Below are 17,148 nucleotides of genomic sequence, written 5' to 3' on the forward strand. Positions count from 1 at the left end.
GTGAGACTCCAACTCAAAAAATAAATAAATAAATAAATAAATAAATAAATAAATAAAAAAGAAGAGTCCTAAATGGAATAAGAGAGTATAAAAAAATTATCTTCTACCAGTTTATTCAAGAAAACTTTATGCTTACCTTTGTTGGCTTACCTTGCTTCCTTTACATTGAAAAGGTTAATTTTTTAAAGAAAATTTAACTTTGGTGTATTGAGATGATGCAGTACTCCCTGAAGTCTTTACAGAACATCTTACATTATTGACTGCCATGATCAGGACATTATTTCCATAGATAATCACATTTGGAACCCTTCCAAAGCAGAGAATACTGATACATGTAAAAAATGACATGGCAAATGGAATTTTAAGCTCAGAAGATTTGAAGTATAATTCTTTGCATTGGTGATGGATGCCTAAGGTTTTCTTCCTCCTCCTCCTCCTCCTCCTCCTCCTCCTCCTCCTCCTCCTCCTCCTCCTCCTCTTCTTCTTCTTCTTCTTCTTCTTCTTCTTCTTCTCCTTCTTCTTCTTCTTCTTCTTCTTCTTCTTCATATTTTAAAGATGTGGGGTACAATTCAAAGTGCATAAGTGGTCACTGTGCAGGTAAAACGCAAATACAGGTTTCTGTTGATTGCTCTCTCCACAGTTATTTGTGAATAAGTCCTCTGGATATGCAGATAAAAAGTCAATAACATGTGATTATAGAGAAGATAAATTCAATTGTTTTATTAAAGACAAGGCACTGAATAAATATAACAAGCCATCCAACCAAGATGAACTCTAAATTTTGAATAGAATCATTTATTTTTATTCTCTTTATTTTATTTTTGTTTATCTATTAATTTTAAAAATACAGAATACAATTCAGGATTGGATATACAAGTGGTCATCATACAGGTAAAGTTTGGTCCCCAATTCATCTGAATTGAGATCAGTTACCCTTATTGATGTTGTGTCCCTCCCACTACCCTGGCAGTATCTCACTACTGTCAATTCCTTTCTTATAGTATTATGGTAAATGTTCAGGGTTCATTTATAATTGAGAACATGTTGTACTCTATTCTTTCTGTGATAGATCACTTAGTATTATAGACTCTACATCCATCCAAGTTGCTGTGAAGTCTATATGTTGGTCCTTCTTTATGGCTGCATAATATTCCATCGTACATCTATACCACATTTTTTTTTATCCAGTCCAGTTTCCATGGGCAGCACAGTTGGTTCCATATTTTTGCTAAGTGCTGCAATAAACATGCAAGTATCTTTTTGATAGACTTATTTGTATATATTCCCATTAAATACCCATTAGATTACCAACATTAGTCTTCTCAGATCTGGACATGACAATACAGAAATTCATATGGAAATATAAGTGAACACGAATAGTCAAAATAATCCTCAGCAACAGAAACAAGGTAGGAGGTATCACACTTCCAAATTTTAAACTTTAAACTTACTATAAGACTACAATAATCAAAAAAGTCTAGTATTGGTACAAGAACAGGCATGTTCACCAATGGAACAGGACAGAGATTCCGGAAGCAAAATCTCAATTTCTTAACCAACTCATCTTCGATAAAATCTCCACCAACAACCACTGGAGAGAGGAGAACCAATTCGGTAAATAGTGCTGGAAAAACTAGCTGACCACATACAGAAGATTGAAACAGGACTTCTACCTATCACCATAAACAAAAATAAACTCTAAATGGATCAAAGATCTAAACGTAAAACCTCAACCTATAAGAATCTTAGAAAACACAGGAGATAACCTTATAGAGATTGGAGTAGGTAGCCAATTCCTGATCAAAACTCCCAAAACCATGCCATAAGAGATAAGATTGACAAGTAGGACCTCATTAAACTGGAAATCTCCTACAAAGCAAAACAAACCATCAAGAGAGTGGGGGATAGCCCACAGAATGGGAAAAAATATTTGGTCACTGTATATCTGACAAAGCCCTAACATCCAGGATCTACAAAGAACTCAAATGTGCTTAAAGGAAGAAAACAAACAGCCCCATTAAAAAGTGGGCAAAAGACGTGAATAGGCACCTCTCAAAAGAAGATACACAGTCAACAGATACATGAAAAGTGCTCAGCCTCACTCATTATCAGAAAAATGTAAATCAAAACCACATTGAGAAACCACCTAACCCCAGTAAGAATGGCCATAATTAATAAAACAAACAACAACTGATGCTGGAAAGGATGCAGAGAAAAGGGAATGCTCTACACTGCTGGTAGGAATGCAAACTAGTTCAACCTTCTTTTTTTTTTTAATTCTTGAAGACTTGAGTACCTAGAAAGTGTCAGACCCTGACCACTCATTAGTGGAAGAAAGAAAGAAGGGAAGGAAGGAAGGAAGGAAGGAAGGAAGGAAGGAAGGAAGGAAGGGAGGGAGGGAGGGGGAGGGAGGGAGAAAGGAAGGAAGGAAGGAAGGAAGGAAGGAAGGAAGGAAGGAAGGAAGGAAGGAGGAAGCAGGAGGAAGTAAGAGAGGAAGGGGGTAAGGAAGGAACGAAATTGTAATACAGTGCAACAGAATACTTCAGAAGTGCCAAACAAGGTACTTTGGATGCACCTAACAGAGTGGATGCGGTCAGGGAGATTTCCCATGAGAAAATGTTATCTTGAAAATACTAACCAAGCAAAGGGAGAGAAGATAAAATATGCCACATTCAAGGAGCTGAAAGACTGAATCGATCATAATATCAAGAGTGGTGTGTGTGTGTGTGTGTGTGTGTGTGTGTGTGTGTGTGTGTGTGTGTGTGTTTGAAAAGAATTAGAGAAGAAAGGTAGTGTGGATAAGACAGGTAGTGTGGATAAGACTTAAATCTGGAGATGTAAATTGGAACCCATAGGCCATGATAAAAAAAATATGGACACTTCCCCAAGGGCAATGGGGAACCCTTGATAGATTTAATGTGGGAGAAAGCAGTTATCAGACTGGTAGAAATCCCTGGCTGTGAAGTGGAGAAAAGATTGCACTCATGTAGACAGGAGGAAAAGAACAAAATTAGATTGCTGTTGTAGTCATTCAAGTCAGAGATTATGATGGTTTTAGGTAGGTTGGTGATAGTGGAAAAGGAGGGAGTCAATGGATTTGAGAGGTAGTAAAGATACAGTATAGACAGGGTGGATTAGGTGATAGGATATGGGGAAAGAGAAAGATCTAAAGGTGAATTTTGGGTTTCTGAATGGAACATGTGTATTCTTTACAGAGCTGGTATTGTTTCCTTAATTTTGGCAAAGTGAAGAGCAGACCTGGTTCTAACTCTAAAGTCCCAGCTAGGCCTCGTCAGGAAAAAGTGCATATGAACATAGCAGCTTCAGAATATACCCTCATCTCTCTCATAAATTATTATTCCTGAAGAGGTGTCAATTCAAAACAGTGCTAGGGTGTGGCAAATAGATAATCAGCCTGGGCTATGAGGTATATGAGAAAGTAGAATTGACTAAGGCAAGTAAAACTCAAAGAAGAACAAGGCAAGTTTTGGGCAGAGTGTTTTTTTGAGTAGTTTCTCATTTAATAGTGTATTTCAAACATGTTTCTGGTGAAGTCTTTAAGAAATGTATATGGATCATATATTGAAGCACAGAAAAAACTGGCATGACTTTGTGTGTGATGATGCTTCAAAATATCTTATTTCAATAAATAGTAAGTGTTGGTTTAGCCCATAACTATGTAACTTCAGGTTCACTCAATAATTCTATGATGTCAACGTTGGGCTTAGAACTATAACAGACGTTTTCTGTAGCCTTATATGCAAGGAGGAGAGATGAGAAGATGAGAGGGAGCTTTGAGCTATGTTTTATTGGGAAGAATGATTATAGCTGTAAGACATATGAAAAGTACAGATTTACTTCATGCCATTACAATTATTTTCAGACATTAGAATGATTACTAGGATTTTTATCTCATAAAGTGGCTGATACACTGCATTCTTCCAATTAATTGAGCCAAGCACAACAAATATTTTTTATTCATTCATTAATTTGGCAAACAACCATTATGAAACCCATTCAATATGAACAAAAACTTACTAGGATCTGAGATTTAAAGACAAATGATACTTGCTGTTTCCTCTCAAGAAGCATAAATTTTACCAGATAACAGCCACTAACACAACAACGACAGCACTATGTCATAAATGCTGTGATCAAGAATGTACAGATGAAAGGCAGAAAAAAAGGCCACTTTTGGTAATGAGTAAGAGTCAATTAGGTGAAGCAGTGGGGAATGAGAAAGATAAAAAATCTAAAGGGAGAAAACTCCAGACTCACTAGCAGTATGTCCAAGGGAACCATAAAAAGTTTCAAATGATGGAAACAAAAGTGGTGTGGGGATGATGATGGAAAGTGAGCCTAAAGTAGCAGGCAGGATTAGACTGTATATTAAGAGCCTGGGATGCAAGCCAACAGATTTGGGTTTTATCCTGAGCCACGGGGAATTATCAGCAGAGAAGTAACATAATCTCATTTGGCATTATATGACAGAAAATTGGCAATCCAGACGTGAACTGGCAGCAATAAATTTTGGGGGATAGCAGTAAGTTTTGTGCTTGCAAAGATCCACCAAATAAACTAACATGTGTAGGTCACATTTGATGAATGGCAAACCTTAATTACAGTGAAGAGTATGCAAAGTGCCAGGAAGAATCATTCTGCCAGTGGAACAGATCTATGCTCAGAAAAAGAAAGAAAAGTCTTAGCAACAGAAAGACAAACTGGAAATGGGAAATAGTCTTTGGGTTTCATCCTGGGGTGTAATAAGTAGGTGAAGTAAATGACTTGAAGCTGATTTGGCCAGAAACTGCTATTAGACCTTAATCTCCAGCAAATGCTCTGTGGTCTTATTGTTAATCTCAGACACTGAGGGAAAAAATAACTAAAGGTGTATTGGGGTTTTCATGGATCATTTAAATTTAATTGCCAGTGTGGAACACTTCCAGACATGATTATTTTCTACCGTAGCTGCCTTGCTAAACAAACACCTAAAGCAGTGAGGCTTTTGATTTATGTAATGTCTAGCTGAGAGATAATGAGATTCTTTTCAATAATCACAGATGCACTTATGCATCAAAATGGGACTGACTGCCTTCAATATAGGCAATATGATTATTCAAAAATGCTCTCTAATAATTCCATGTGTTTACTCAAGCAAGTTATACAATTTAAAAAATTTTTAAAGCATTCCCAAACATAACAAGCAAAATTGGCTGAAAGTGGATTGGAACAAATAAAGAAACATATTTAAAAATTGTAAATCTCATATTTTTCTTTTTATTATCCATTTTTCTTTATTTCATTGCTTTTTATTTAAAAATAAATGGATACTTCTACATTGCTTAGGAAACAAAAGGTAATTGATGACAAAGAACTGTGAAATTTCATGAAGTAGCTATAACCATACAGAAAAATTTGTTACCAGGGTTGCTTGTTGTGGCCCACCACAACCCAGCCAACTTGTTATCTCGACATATTTGGATTTTTTTTTTTACCATATATTTGAATGGAATAAATGTATTAATCATTTTATGAATTTTACTTTGTTCTCTAATTCTTTCAATTCCTCTGCCCCTGAAAGTATGCTAGTATATAGCACTCTTTACCAGGGTCCTGTCCAAAAACTCTGATCTATGCTTCTTGTTTGGAAACGACTTCTAATGAATTCATTCTATAATTATTCAGCTATAAGTGTAGTTGGCTGAAGAGGAAGTTTTAGTGAGTTACTACACTGTTCAGAAATGTGTTAACCAAAAGTTTGTTGGGAGTGCTATGGAAGTGGTCAGGAAGATGCAGTAATTCAAGGAAAGCATGATGTAAGGAGCAAGTGATCTTTATATTATCGATAGTAATTGACACTTCAAGTGAAAAAGGAGTCAGTTATTTTAGAATAATTTTTCCTAAAATGTTGGCTCCTATGGATTGTAACCTGCATTTTTTTCTCCAGATTAAAAAAAAAGTTTTAATGAAGTAGTATTTATAGACAATAAAATCCACCCATTGTAAATGTGAAATTCATGGCTTTCAGTAAACTTAAGGAGTTGTGCTGCTATCACTACAATGCAGTTTTACAACATTGTCATGTTTTGGTAAGTTTATTATTTGGCAAATATCAACATGTTTGAGACCATTAATAGCCAAGGCCAAGTCTACCACTAGGCTTACTAATATGCAGTCATCTGGTTAATGGGTGGATTTAAATACTAAAGACTAGTTACAAGAGGTAATGTTGAATCTTTTTGACGAAAATCATTCTGAAAGAAAAAGAAGCAAGAAATAACCAGTTTTTTTTCAAATAACTGCTTTGGTCAGTAAAGGGACCTGTGATTCTGCCTCCAACATGGTGTTTGTTACTAAAGATTTATTGCTTGTTCTACTCCTATATTAGATTAATGCCCAGTAGCATTTTGCCTGATGTATATCATTAAATACTAAATAGGTATGTGTTGACTAAAATATTTATCAAAGAAATAATGTGATTCCTATAAAGAGATCAAATAAGCAGGTTTGAGATAATAAAAAATATAACACAATTTAATAGAATATCCCATAAGAAGGAAAGGGAAAATTTTCATCCACTCTGCCATAGGACACTGAGTGGCTATGTCATCCAACAATGCCATTTCTTGACTGCTGTATAAAACGAAGCTACTTGTAGAGAGATTACAGTACCTGTGGACCGGTCAAACCCTGGAGAGACAGTTTGTTGAAGAATTAAAAGAGGAAACATTAAAAGTGCAACATGGCATCTTCCTGAATGCATTTGATGAATTCCAAACACCCATGGGCATGAGACCCTGCTCTCCTCCACCTCCATTTGAACCACTCCTGTCCTTGCTCACTGGGCTTCTGCCACAGTAGCCTCTTTCTGATCTACTCCCATGACAAATTGTTCCTTCCTTAGGGACTTTTCACAAGCTGCTCCCTCTTCAAGGGCTAATTGTCTTCAGATTCCAGCTGACCTTCTGACTACTCAATCTAAAGTAAGCAAGCAAACACTTTCTATCATATGACTCAATCTATTTTCTTCATTGTATTTATCAGTATATAATAGTATCTTACATTTTTTAAATAAGCACTATTTTAGAAGAAGCACAACTTGAGGGAAATAATGATACAGCAGCTTTTTTTGGATTAAAACTTTAGAGTTATCACATAAAAAGTATTGCTGAAAACTTTCCAAGAGATCATCCAGCTTTGCTGCTACATGGATTTAGTAAGAGAAGACTTGCTAACCCCAGCTCAGGCCACTCTGTAATTGAAGAATTCCAAGGTTTTTTTTACAAGTATACGTCTTTCTTATATTAAAGCAAAATATGCTTTCTTAAAACTTTACAACTAATCCTCATTTTTTTCCTTTTGGGGTTACATAAAATCAATATACATGCCATATTTACACATTAGTTTTTTGATGGAGTATTGATTATCACAGGTTTAATCTTTATATGGAAGTGAGAATATTCTCAAGTTCTTGAGAGTTTGTTAAAATATCTAGGAAACAGTTACCAAACAATGACATTATAAGATAAAGAGCAATGACATTATAAGACAAAGAGCAAACAAGAATGTACTAAAGCCACTAAAATGGTTAATTGATCCTTCATATTGCTGCATGGAAGTGGGAGGACGAACCCTTAGATGTAATGGAGAGCAGATGCAAACTCATTAATGTGGGGGTTGGTTGGTGGCTGGTAGGCAAATCCTTTCATCTTATAGATTATTTCAACCAGAGAGTAGAAGAGACGATTGTCATTGAAAGCAATTTGAGGGTTTCAGAGCTATTTTTCTTTAACCTATAGTGATATTTTGGATCCAAAATAGTATCTTTATACTGGCTTGCTTCTTTACAGGGAGACATGATTTCCATCATATGACAGAAAAGAAACAGTTTCTAAGCTTTCTAAGCTATTTGCAATACTGATTATATAAAAAGGGATCCGAACACTGTGAAATCTCTGTGGAACTTTGTGTCTTTCCTGGTAAAGTTAGTAAATGGGTGAAATATTAAACATTTTCTTCCTTGCTGAATTTTGTGCACATGGTTCTGGACTGTTTCTATAGTTTTCACCCAATGTACAGCTAATTCATTTTAACACGTGTCTGTTGAGTACTGAATGAGTACCAGCGTAGGCTGTGGATATTCAGCACAGAGATGAAATCCCTGCCCTCAGGAAGCTCATAGTTTGATGAAGAAAACAGACACGTAAGTGGGAAATGTGAGTATCACAGCACATTTGTGGATAAGAAGAAATATTATTCATTGTTAATATGAATTTCAAATTTAACTGAACATGATGTATTTTGTCCTGCAAACCTAGGTGCACCCTTATCACTGATAAAGTTATCAGTTCCATTGGACAATGTGACTTTTGACAGAAAGACTCATTAATAACCTCAGAATAAGACAGATGAACCCAGCAACAGCACTACTTCAGACAAGTCTCCCTGTTACAAATCCAAAACCTGTTCTTGGAGAAAAAGTAGTATAAACACAAGTAAATGCTGCTAGCCTGAGAGAGCCTTACATATAAAGATAAGAAACATTGAAATTAATAGGATGGTAGTATAGTTTAACTATATTAACTTCAGATCAATAAACTTTAAGGCAAGCAGCATTCCTAGGTATATATCTATTAAAAATGGATGTATATTTGCATCAAAAGTCATGTACAATATTAGTCATAAAGTCTTCTTCATACTATTGAAACCTGAAAATAACCCAGTGTGCAACAAAAGAGAAAGAAAAACAAATTTTGATATTTTAGGACAATGGAATATTACACAGAATTGAGAAAAAATTGATATGTTTGAGTACTTGGATATATCACATAAAGAAAATATTGGATGTAAGAATCACACAAAAATGAATATATGTATAATTTCATTGATATAAATTTAAAAAACAAAAAAATAACCTACAGTGACAAAAGTCAAAGTAGTGATTACTTTGAGGGAGAGTTTGTGAATATGATGGGGACACAGAGAATTCTGCTGGAGTGCCATTCATGTTATAGTTTTAATCTGTGTAGAAGTAACATAGATATGTTCCTCTGTGAAAAGTCCTCAAGCAGTGCGCTTATGATTTTGGTACTTCTAAATATATTCTACTTTGCTTAAAAGTTGCATAAAATAAAAGAGGAAGAGATTAACTTATGAAGAGAGCTTTGTTAGATGAGTAGGAGTGAAGACATGAGAAAATTGGCATATGGGGTGCACGAAGTATGAGATGGAATGTTGTATTTGTAGAACTGCATGCATTTTAAAGCAAGTTGCCTTTCACATGGTAAGGAGAAGTGGCAGGATATGAGGCTGGAAATATGGATAACGCCAACTCAATGTGTGTCTTGATGTTTCATATGCCTCTGGTGACCTCATTCACTTAGTCCCACTTCTGATGTTAGCCATGGCTGACCGCCATGTGGGCATCAACTCCTGTTATGGAGATGGTGTCTTACTTCGAGCATGCATTGCATGTTTTTAACTTTTCACCCTGGAAAGGTGCCAATGACACAGACGCTGAAGGAGCTGAAGTTCAGATAACCTTAGCTCACAGGAGATAGGAGCTTGCTAATATTTATGATCAGTCCTTAGGGGGGACAGTTCTGAAAAGCATATGGTGCTCAGAAGTTTAAGGAATAAGTAAAAGCCTTGTTGTCTTCAGTGTTGAAGTTGATAACCTCCCCTTATGATGGCTTTCTCTATTTCCTCCGTCTCCCAAATCCCTAACTCCCATCCTGGGAGATTGCCTAATAAACTACGTGCACCCTTAGTCTTTGTCTCAGACTCTGCTCACAAACTAAGAATTGCCGATTGTATCTTGTAAGGTACGGTGAACCCCAGTCAAGGATGAGTGCACAGAGCCAGGCAAGAGAATGAGTAACATTTCAGGAAGGGGACTCCTTAAGAGACTGTTTGGGTTTTTGAGAGATCAGATAAATCATCCCTTCTCTGAGGCAAAGAAAAAAGAACAAAGGAGTAACACAGATGAGAGATAAAGCATTACCTCTATTTCTGACAAAGGTCATATTGGAGAATGTGACATATATTTAGGTAGATCGGCTTCCTCTTAATGACCTTCAGTTAATCAGACAGATTGACTGTCCACAGTGTTAGGACAGAAAGACTTCCCCACTGCAAGCACAGAGACTGCCTCTGTAGAGGCAGAGCAGAATACCGATATACAGCCTGGGGGGAAAAAAAAAGAGGGTCTGAAGAGAATACTCAAGAGAATATAGGAAAGCTTTGTTGAAAAGCGGCATTTGAGCTGAGCCTTGGTAAGCGAGCAGAGTTTTGACAGGTGTAGGTGGAAAGTTACGTGCAAGATAGTGCTTTCTAGGTGATGAAATGCTAAACCAAAGTCATCACTATACCGATGGTTATAAGAAATAGATACAGAAATTGGATGCCAGTTCCGATTTCCATGAGAGTACAAAACCCGAAACCCACAGGACTTAAGAGAGAAGATAGACAAATGGGACCTTATTAAACTGACAAGCTTCTGCAAAGCCAAAGAAACCATCAAGAGAGCAGGGAGACAGCCTACAGACTGGGAAAAAGTATTTGCCAACTCTAGGTCTGACAAAGGCTTAACATCCTGGATCTACAAGGAACTGAAGCGTACTGAAAAGAAGAAAACAAACAACCCCATTATAAAATGGGCAAAAGACATGAACAGACACTTCACAAAAGAAGACATTCGAGTAGCCAACAAACACATGAAGAAATGCTCAACCTCACTAATCATCAGGGAGATGCAAATCAAAACCACACTGAGATACCACCTAACTCCAGTCAGAATGGCAATTATCAACAACTCAAAAAATAACAGCTGCTGGAGAGGGTGTGGTGAAAAGGGAACACTTCTACACTGTTGGTGGGAGTGTAAACTAGTGCAACCTCTGTGGAAAGCAGTGTGGCGATTCCTAAAAGCTCTAAAAATTGACCTTCCATATGACCCTGCAATCCCCCTACTGGGAATATACCCTGAAGAACACAAATCACTATATAAAAAAGATACCTGCACACGTATGTTTATCGCAGCATTGTTCACAATAGCAAGAACCTGGAAACAACCATGCTGCCCATCAAAAGAGGACTGGATTAAAAAAATGTGGTACATATACACGATGGAATACTACGCAGCCATAAAAAAGAACAAAATCATGAATTTCGCTGCAACCTGGATGGAACTAGAGTCTATAATACTGAGTGACCTCTCACAAAAACAAAAATCCGAATATCACATGTTCTCACTCATATAATGGACCTTGAACATCCAATGCAATACTATGAGAAAATGACGGATGGTACTGGGAAACTATGGGGGGGAGGGGGATGGGATTAACAGTAGCAAATATCTGTCGGGGGATGGGAAAACACTTCTTATCTACAGGGTGCCTGAATGAAACGTCATTGTACACCTACCCATAACTGTACCCCACAAAACCATAATAAAAACTACTGAAAAAAAAAAAAAAAGAAATAGATAATCTAATGAAGGATACAGGTAGGATTTTGAGTGCTTATTCATTCCTTCTTAGGAAATTAAATGGAATTCAACTGGTGGGTGGAATTTCGAGCTAAAATGTCAATATGTAATAACTACAGCCTTCCACATTTCTTCCTCACAGTCAAATTCATATTCATTAAATACTTCTCTCCTGTTGCTAAGCAGAGGATGCAAGAATACATTAAAATCATAAATATTAGCACAGTGGGATTTGCAAGTTAACCTGTCCTACTATGAATGCAATTGCAAAGTTCTAACCTTCTGAATTCTTGTCCACATTTGGTACAGGCCATCAATACTTCCTTCCAGTAAAAATTGATCAGCTCCAAAAAAGGCAGTAAATGCTTGTAAAGCATTGCTCTTCTTCTGTACCCCATATTTACAATCTCCACATTTACTGTTGTCTGCACACATACAAGTGGTACATATATGAGTGAAGACATGTATTTTCCACCCCCACACAATATACCTGTGCACAGTCCACTTGGAAATATATCCAGACACAGCTAAAATGCAAAGATAAGGATTTAGAATACATTTCCAATACCTAAGTATAAATTCTTGCTGCTTTCATTTTCAAGGGAAATTGTTGGCCAATACGTGCTTAAAAGAGTCTTGTGTATTATCTTATATTGTTTTGTTTAGCATGCTTGGTCAAGGGAAATTTCAGAGCTGACATAAAGTAAGATCCTGGCATCTTGTGAATACTTTTTTCTCCATCTATCCCTAGTCAGGACCAATTGGCTCTCAGATTGTGTCAAATCTTCATTAATCTCTTCTCTCCTGCTGTCTTTAGACTGCCTTTTGACCATTTCACTGGTAATAAGCCTTGAGAGCAGGTGGATAGAGAGAAGCTGTTGATCTCTATTCATTTCTCTTCACAGTTCTGCTTTAGAAGGACAGATACATAAGTGTGAGAAAGGTGAGATTTGGTGCTGCTTTAAGGTTTTACAGATCTTTCTTCTCAGTTTGGATATAATGAAATATAGCCCTAAAATCTTAAATATTTAAAATCTTAAAATACTAAGTTACTAACGTGACATTCTTACTAATCAATATTTTTATTCAACTCACTTCACAGTTCAACTGATGACCTCACTAGAGGTCTTGTGCTAGGTGTTAGAGATAGATGAGTGAACGAGTCTTGACTGTTTCCTGCTCTCCTGCAGTCCATGGACAAAACTGAAATCCAGACAACAAATAAGTAATTACAGATGTGATGAATAACTGGAGGCTAAGAGTAGGGTTCTGTAGGGTGATGCAGAACAAGGAGATGTGATCCAGTTTGTGCCTTCAGGGAAGGTCTTTATAAAGGAATGGTGAAAAGGGGAAGAATAATAAGAACAAGCAACAGTTAGCCAAATAAAGAGGGTCGGATGAGCATTTGGGACAGAGTGTGTAATCAATTAAGTTAAACTACCTAATAGGAAATTCTTGTTTTGAGTAGTCTTCTTCGTTTTTAAGGCAAGTTCTTGAGGAGTATAGAGAAAATACCTGTTGAACATTCAGAAGATTTCTAGGAGATGTGTGTCCAGGAGCCCCGTGTTTGAGGGATGCAGGCATGGGGCATATATGGGACTCAAAGACTTTCATAGAACAATGGGACTTTGGCCTTTTCTCCTATTTTCCCGTGTCATCTGGGTTCTCAAGTGAAAACAAGAATGGTGAGAATATGTGTTAGAGTACTAGCTAAGCTAATGACTTGCCTTTTTACATAAGAAGCTGAGATGTTTCACTTGCTGCACAATCTCTCAGAAGATGCTTTGATAGCTCAGTACCTCAAGTTCATTTAAAAATCTCCCCAACCTGGCTCTTAAAGGGTCAGGCTTCATGGAGCTCCAATGATACCTTCTGTTCTTGAGAGAATTGTAGAAGGATAGTGCTTTAAGGACCTTTGAACATATCATCATATATGAATGATGAAAATCAGATTAGGACATTTATGTGTGATTTTTGCAAAATCAGATACCAAGATGGAAACTTTGACTCTCAATATATGGCAAGTTTATGAGTCATATTCCTTCTGATGAAGCTTCTAGCAATTTTATAACCAGCCTATAGAAGACACCAAGCACATGTATAACTTTGGATTTAGGTTTCAAAGAATTAGCTTAAAACTACTAAACATCCTGAGAAAACAAATAAAATATAAAAGTTACCCATAATTCTTTATCTTTCAGGACTACCATTTGATAACTTAACTCAGAATTTGTAAACTAATATCACAGTTTTTGTTTTGTTTTGTTTTAAATCAGGTCCATATAATGTTTATGGACTTAAAAGTTGATTATTGATGAACCCAAAGTAGTTTCCAGTGATTATAGCTTTGTTTTCCCAGAACTCACTCACTTTTATTGAAATTTTCTGGTGCAGAATTTTTACCTAAAGTACATGCCAAATTTGCCAATCTCTAACTATAGAATATATTTTTTTGTTATCTTTGAAAATTATAGTAAAATAATTTTGTTAGTTTTAAGTAGATTCTATTTAAGTATCTTTTAAAAATATTTCAAAGATGCTTTATTGTTTCTTGTCAGCACTGACCTGTGGCAATTGTAACAGTTAACAAACTGGTTGTTTTCGGTCAAAATTACTGAATCAGTCTTATAACTTCTGGTAATTCACTTTATTTTGTAAGGTGAGCAAGATTTCTGAAATGATAGCTATTTTTAAGCAACCCTAAGCATATTCCTTCCCTCATTTTTCTTCCAAATTTTTAAGGTCAATGATATCCACCCTTTTGATTGATAGCAAATCCTATCTGTATGAAATCGGCTTATCTAAATACATTAGGAATGTCCAGCAGGCTTGTTTCATGGAAATTAAATCAGTGAATAACTTTGTGATGAGAAAATCATGAGGTCATGGCCACTGTTGCTTTAAAGCTAAGTGATCAAATCTTGCATTTGCTCTTTCCACAGTCAGAACTCAGTGGTCATCTTTCTAGCATGTTTTGACATTTAGAGGACCCTAAGGGCCCAGGAAATAAGAGAAAGATTAGTTGTTTGATGTGAATGTGGGCTGATGAAGTATGATGTAAGCAACAACCCTGCCTTATGAGGTTTGAAGATACTGCCTCAAAAACTGTTCAAAAGTTTGTGATATGAATTGGAACTATTATTTCTTTGAGATAATCTTAGTACAAAACTTAGGTATGGATACCTCTGTGTATGATGTTAGTATATTTCTTTTAAATGCAAATAAATATTCCATGCAGTAAAATGGTGGCTGGGGTCACATCAATTTAATGAAAAATAAATTGGCTATGGGCTACTCTGTACTGGACAAGTATTTCTAAATAGAAATCTGGGATATGACTATTGCTAGGATAATCATCCATTAAAATAATTACAAACATAATTTAGACAATAACATATAAGAAAAGAAGCTTATGTTTTTTGGTTCTCTATTTCCCCTTTCACAGCTCCAAAGGAAGCTCCCTGCAAGCATTTGCATGCTTAAGATGTACCAAGTCTTCCCTTATCAAAATCATACTTTAGAAAAATAATTGATAAGGAACAGTTTTTAGAAAAAATTATTGACGTGAAAAACTATGTCAATACATTTATAAAATGTGCTTATTAATTCTTAAAAGACCCATGTCTTTTATCTCAGTACATTCCTATCACTTTAAAATGAAAGGCTTTGTCTAGTGTTAAATAATGTTGAGGTGCAGTAGAGCAAATGAAGTAACATTTGATGGGAAAGTGGGGTGATGGACAGTCATGATGAGAAGGGGAAGTCTTCTAGAATTATGTTTAGTCTAAGGAAAAAAAATAACACTTTGAATCATTTTGACTCTATGTTTTGATGTCCTCTGTGTCACCTAGTGATAAACATATTTTTGTGAATGGTAGTATGCTCAGGAATGTGATGGAAAGTCAAGAGTTTTTTTTTTCGGAAATTCTTTAATTAAATGCAAAAAGGGATAAACTACATTCTTATGATACTCCTGCCTTATTTTTCTGGACTTTACTTTTCACAATACGTCATAGAATTGTATGTGAAATACTTTTTCAATATAATTTTAGTATTATACTAGGGAATATAAGTAGAAAAAAATTGGAGGCGGAATCTGTCATAAGCAGAGACTAATTAAGAAATAGGTCCAGTGTGGTGGCTCATGCCTTTAATCCCAGCACTTTGAGAGGCTGAGGTGGGAGGATCACTTGAGCCCAGGAGTTCGACACCAGCCTAGGCAACACAGTAAGACCTTGTCTTTAGGGAAAAAAAAAAAGTCCAGATACAGTTGTACTAACTTGTAATCCCAGCTACTAGGAGGATGAGGAGAGAGGAGGTCAAGGCTGTGGTGAGTCGTAATCATGCCACCTCATCCAGCTTGGGAGACAGGGACCCCGAACTCAAACAAACAAAAATAAGAAATGATCTCTGTAATGTAGGGCTTCCCTATCTTTCTCAGTCAAGACACACATTAAAAAAAAATGGGAGTATTTGTAAACTATCCTGATGTTAGCCAATGAAGATACAGGAGCCTGGAAGCCCCAATTACCCCAGGCACTATGCATCATCCCAAGGTGTATGCCTGTAGTCTATCTGCAAGGTGTACATTCATACACCACCTGTACATATCAGCAACTTAATGGGCAAGCTCTGGACAAGAGTGACTTTTTATGAGATTCCCATCCTTTCCATTTCTATTAGGTAAAACCATATGCACTCAAAGGAAACTTATTTGTGCCTCAGTTCAGCTCTGTGTTTTTTTTTTTTTAATTAGGAAACATATCTGAGTTGTGTTAATGACAAAAATTGTTCTTTAAGTGTATTTTTATTAAATATCATGCCATTTTGTGTCAATTACAGATAGAAGTAACACAAAGGCATTAAACAACTAAAATTCACATGAGCTAGCCGGGCTCGGTGGCTCAGCCTGTAATCCCGCCTTTGGGAGGCTGAGGTGAGTGGATTGCCTGAGCCCGTGGGTTCGAGACCTGCCTGGGCAGCGAGACCTTATCTCTACAATAAATCAAAAAATCAGCCGGGCGTGGTAGTGCATGCCTGTAATTCTGGCTACTCAGAAGGCTGAGGCGGAAGGATCGCCGGAGCCCAGCAGGTCGAGTCTGCGGTGGCCGGGAGCAGCCACTGCACTCCAGTCTGGGCGACAGAGTGAGACTCCAACTCAAAAAAAAAAATAAATAAAATAAAATAAATAAAATTCACAAGAGCTGAAAGAAAAAAGGCATGCTCTTCAATAAAGCCTTTACAGTTTCAGTCCGGTGTGAAATAAGCATATCAATCTCATCTTTGTGAGCTAAATCTCTTTATGTCCTAAGCTGATGATAGGTTAAAGTCATTAAAAAGTGTATGAATCTACCTAATTTTCTTCTTTAAATCTGGAGAACAAAATCATCTATGCTCCAACCCTAATCCCAAGTGCCCTCCCCTCCCACATACACCACCACCATTCAGTCTTATCTACCTACTGTATGCTAGAAGAGATAATTTAAAAAGTTGTAATTGAGTCATCTGATATTCTTTAATTGCAGCAATTACATGCCCTAGTTGTAAAAAGGAATACACTGGGAAGCTTTTAAAATATACCTATATCCAGGTGCCATTAAATCCTGTTCTTGAAGGATGGAAAAACAAGATGTCTCAGATAAAGTAAAACAGTTCATAAA

This window comes from Carlito syrichta, unplaced genomic scaffold, assembly GCF_000164805.1.
Source record: "Carlito syrichta isolate Samal-C Ts95f unplaced genomic scaffold, Tarsius_syrichta-2.0.1 Scaffold305634, whole genome shotgun sequence".
In the NCBI taxonomy this organism is placed as follows: domain Eukaryota; kingdom Metazoa; phylum Chordata; class Mammalia; order Primates; family Tarsiidae; genus Carlito; species Carlito syrichta.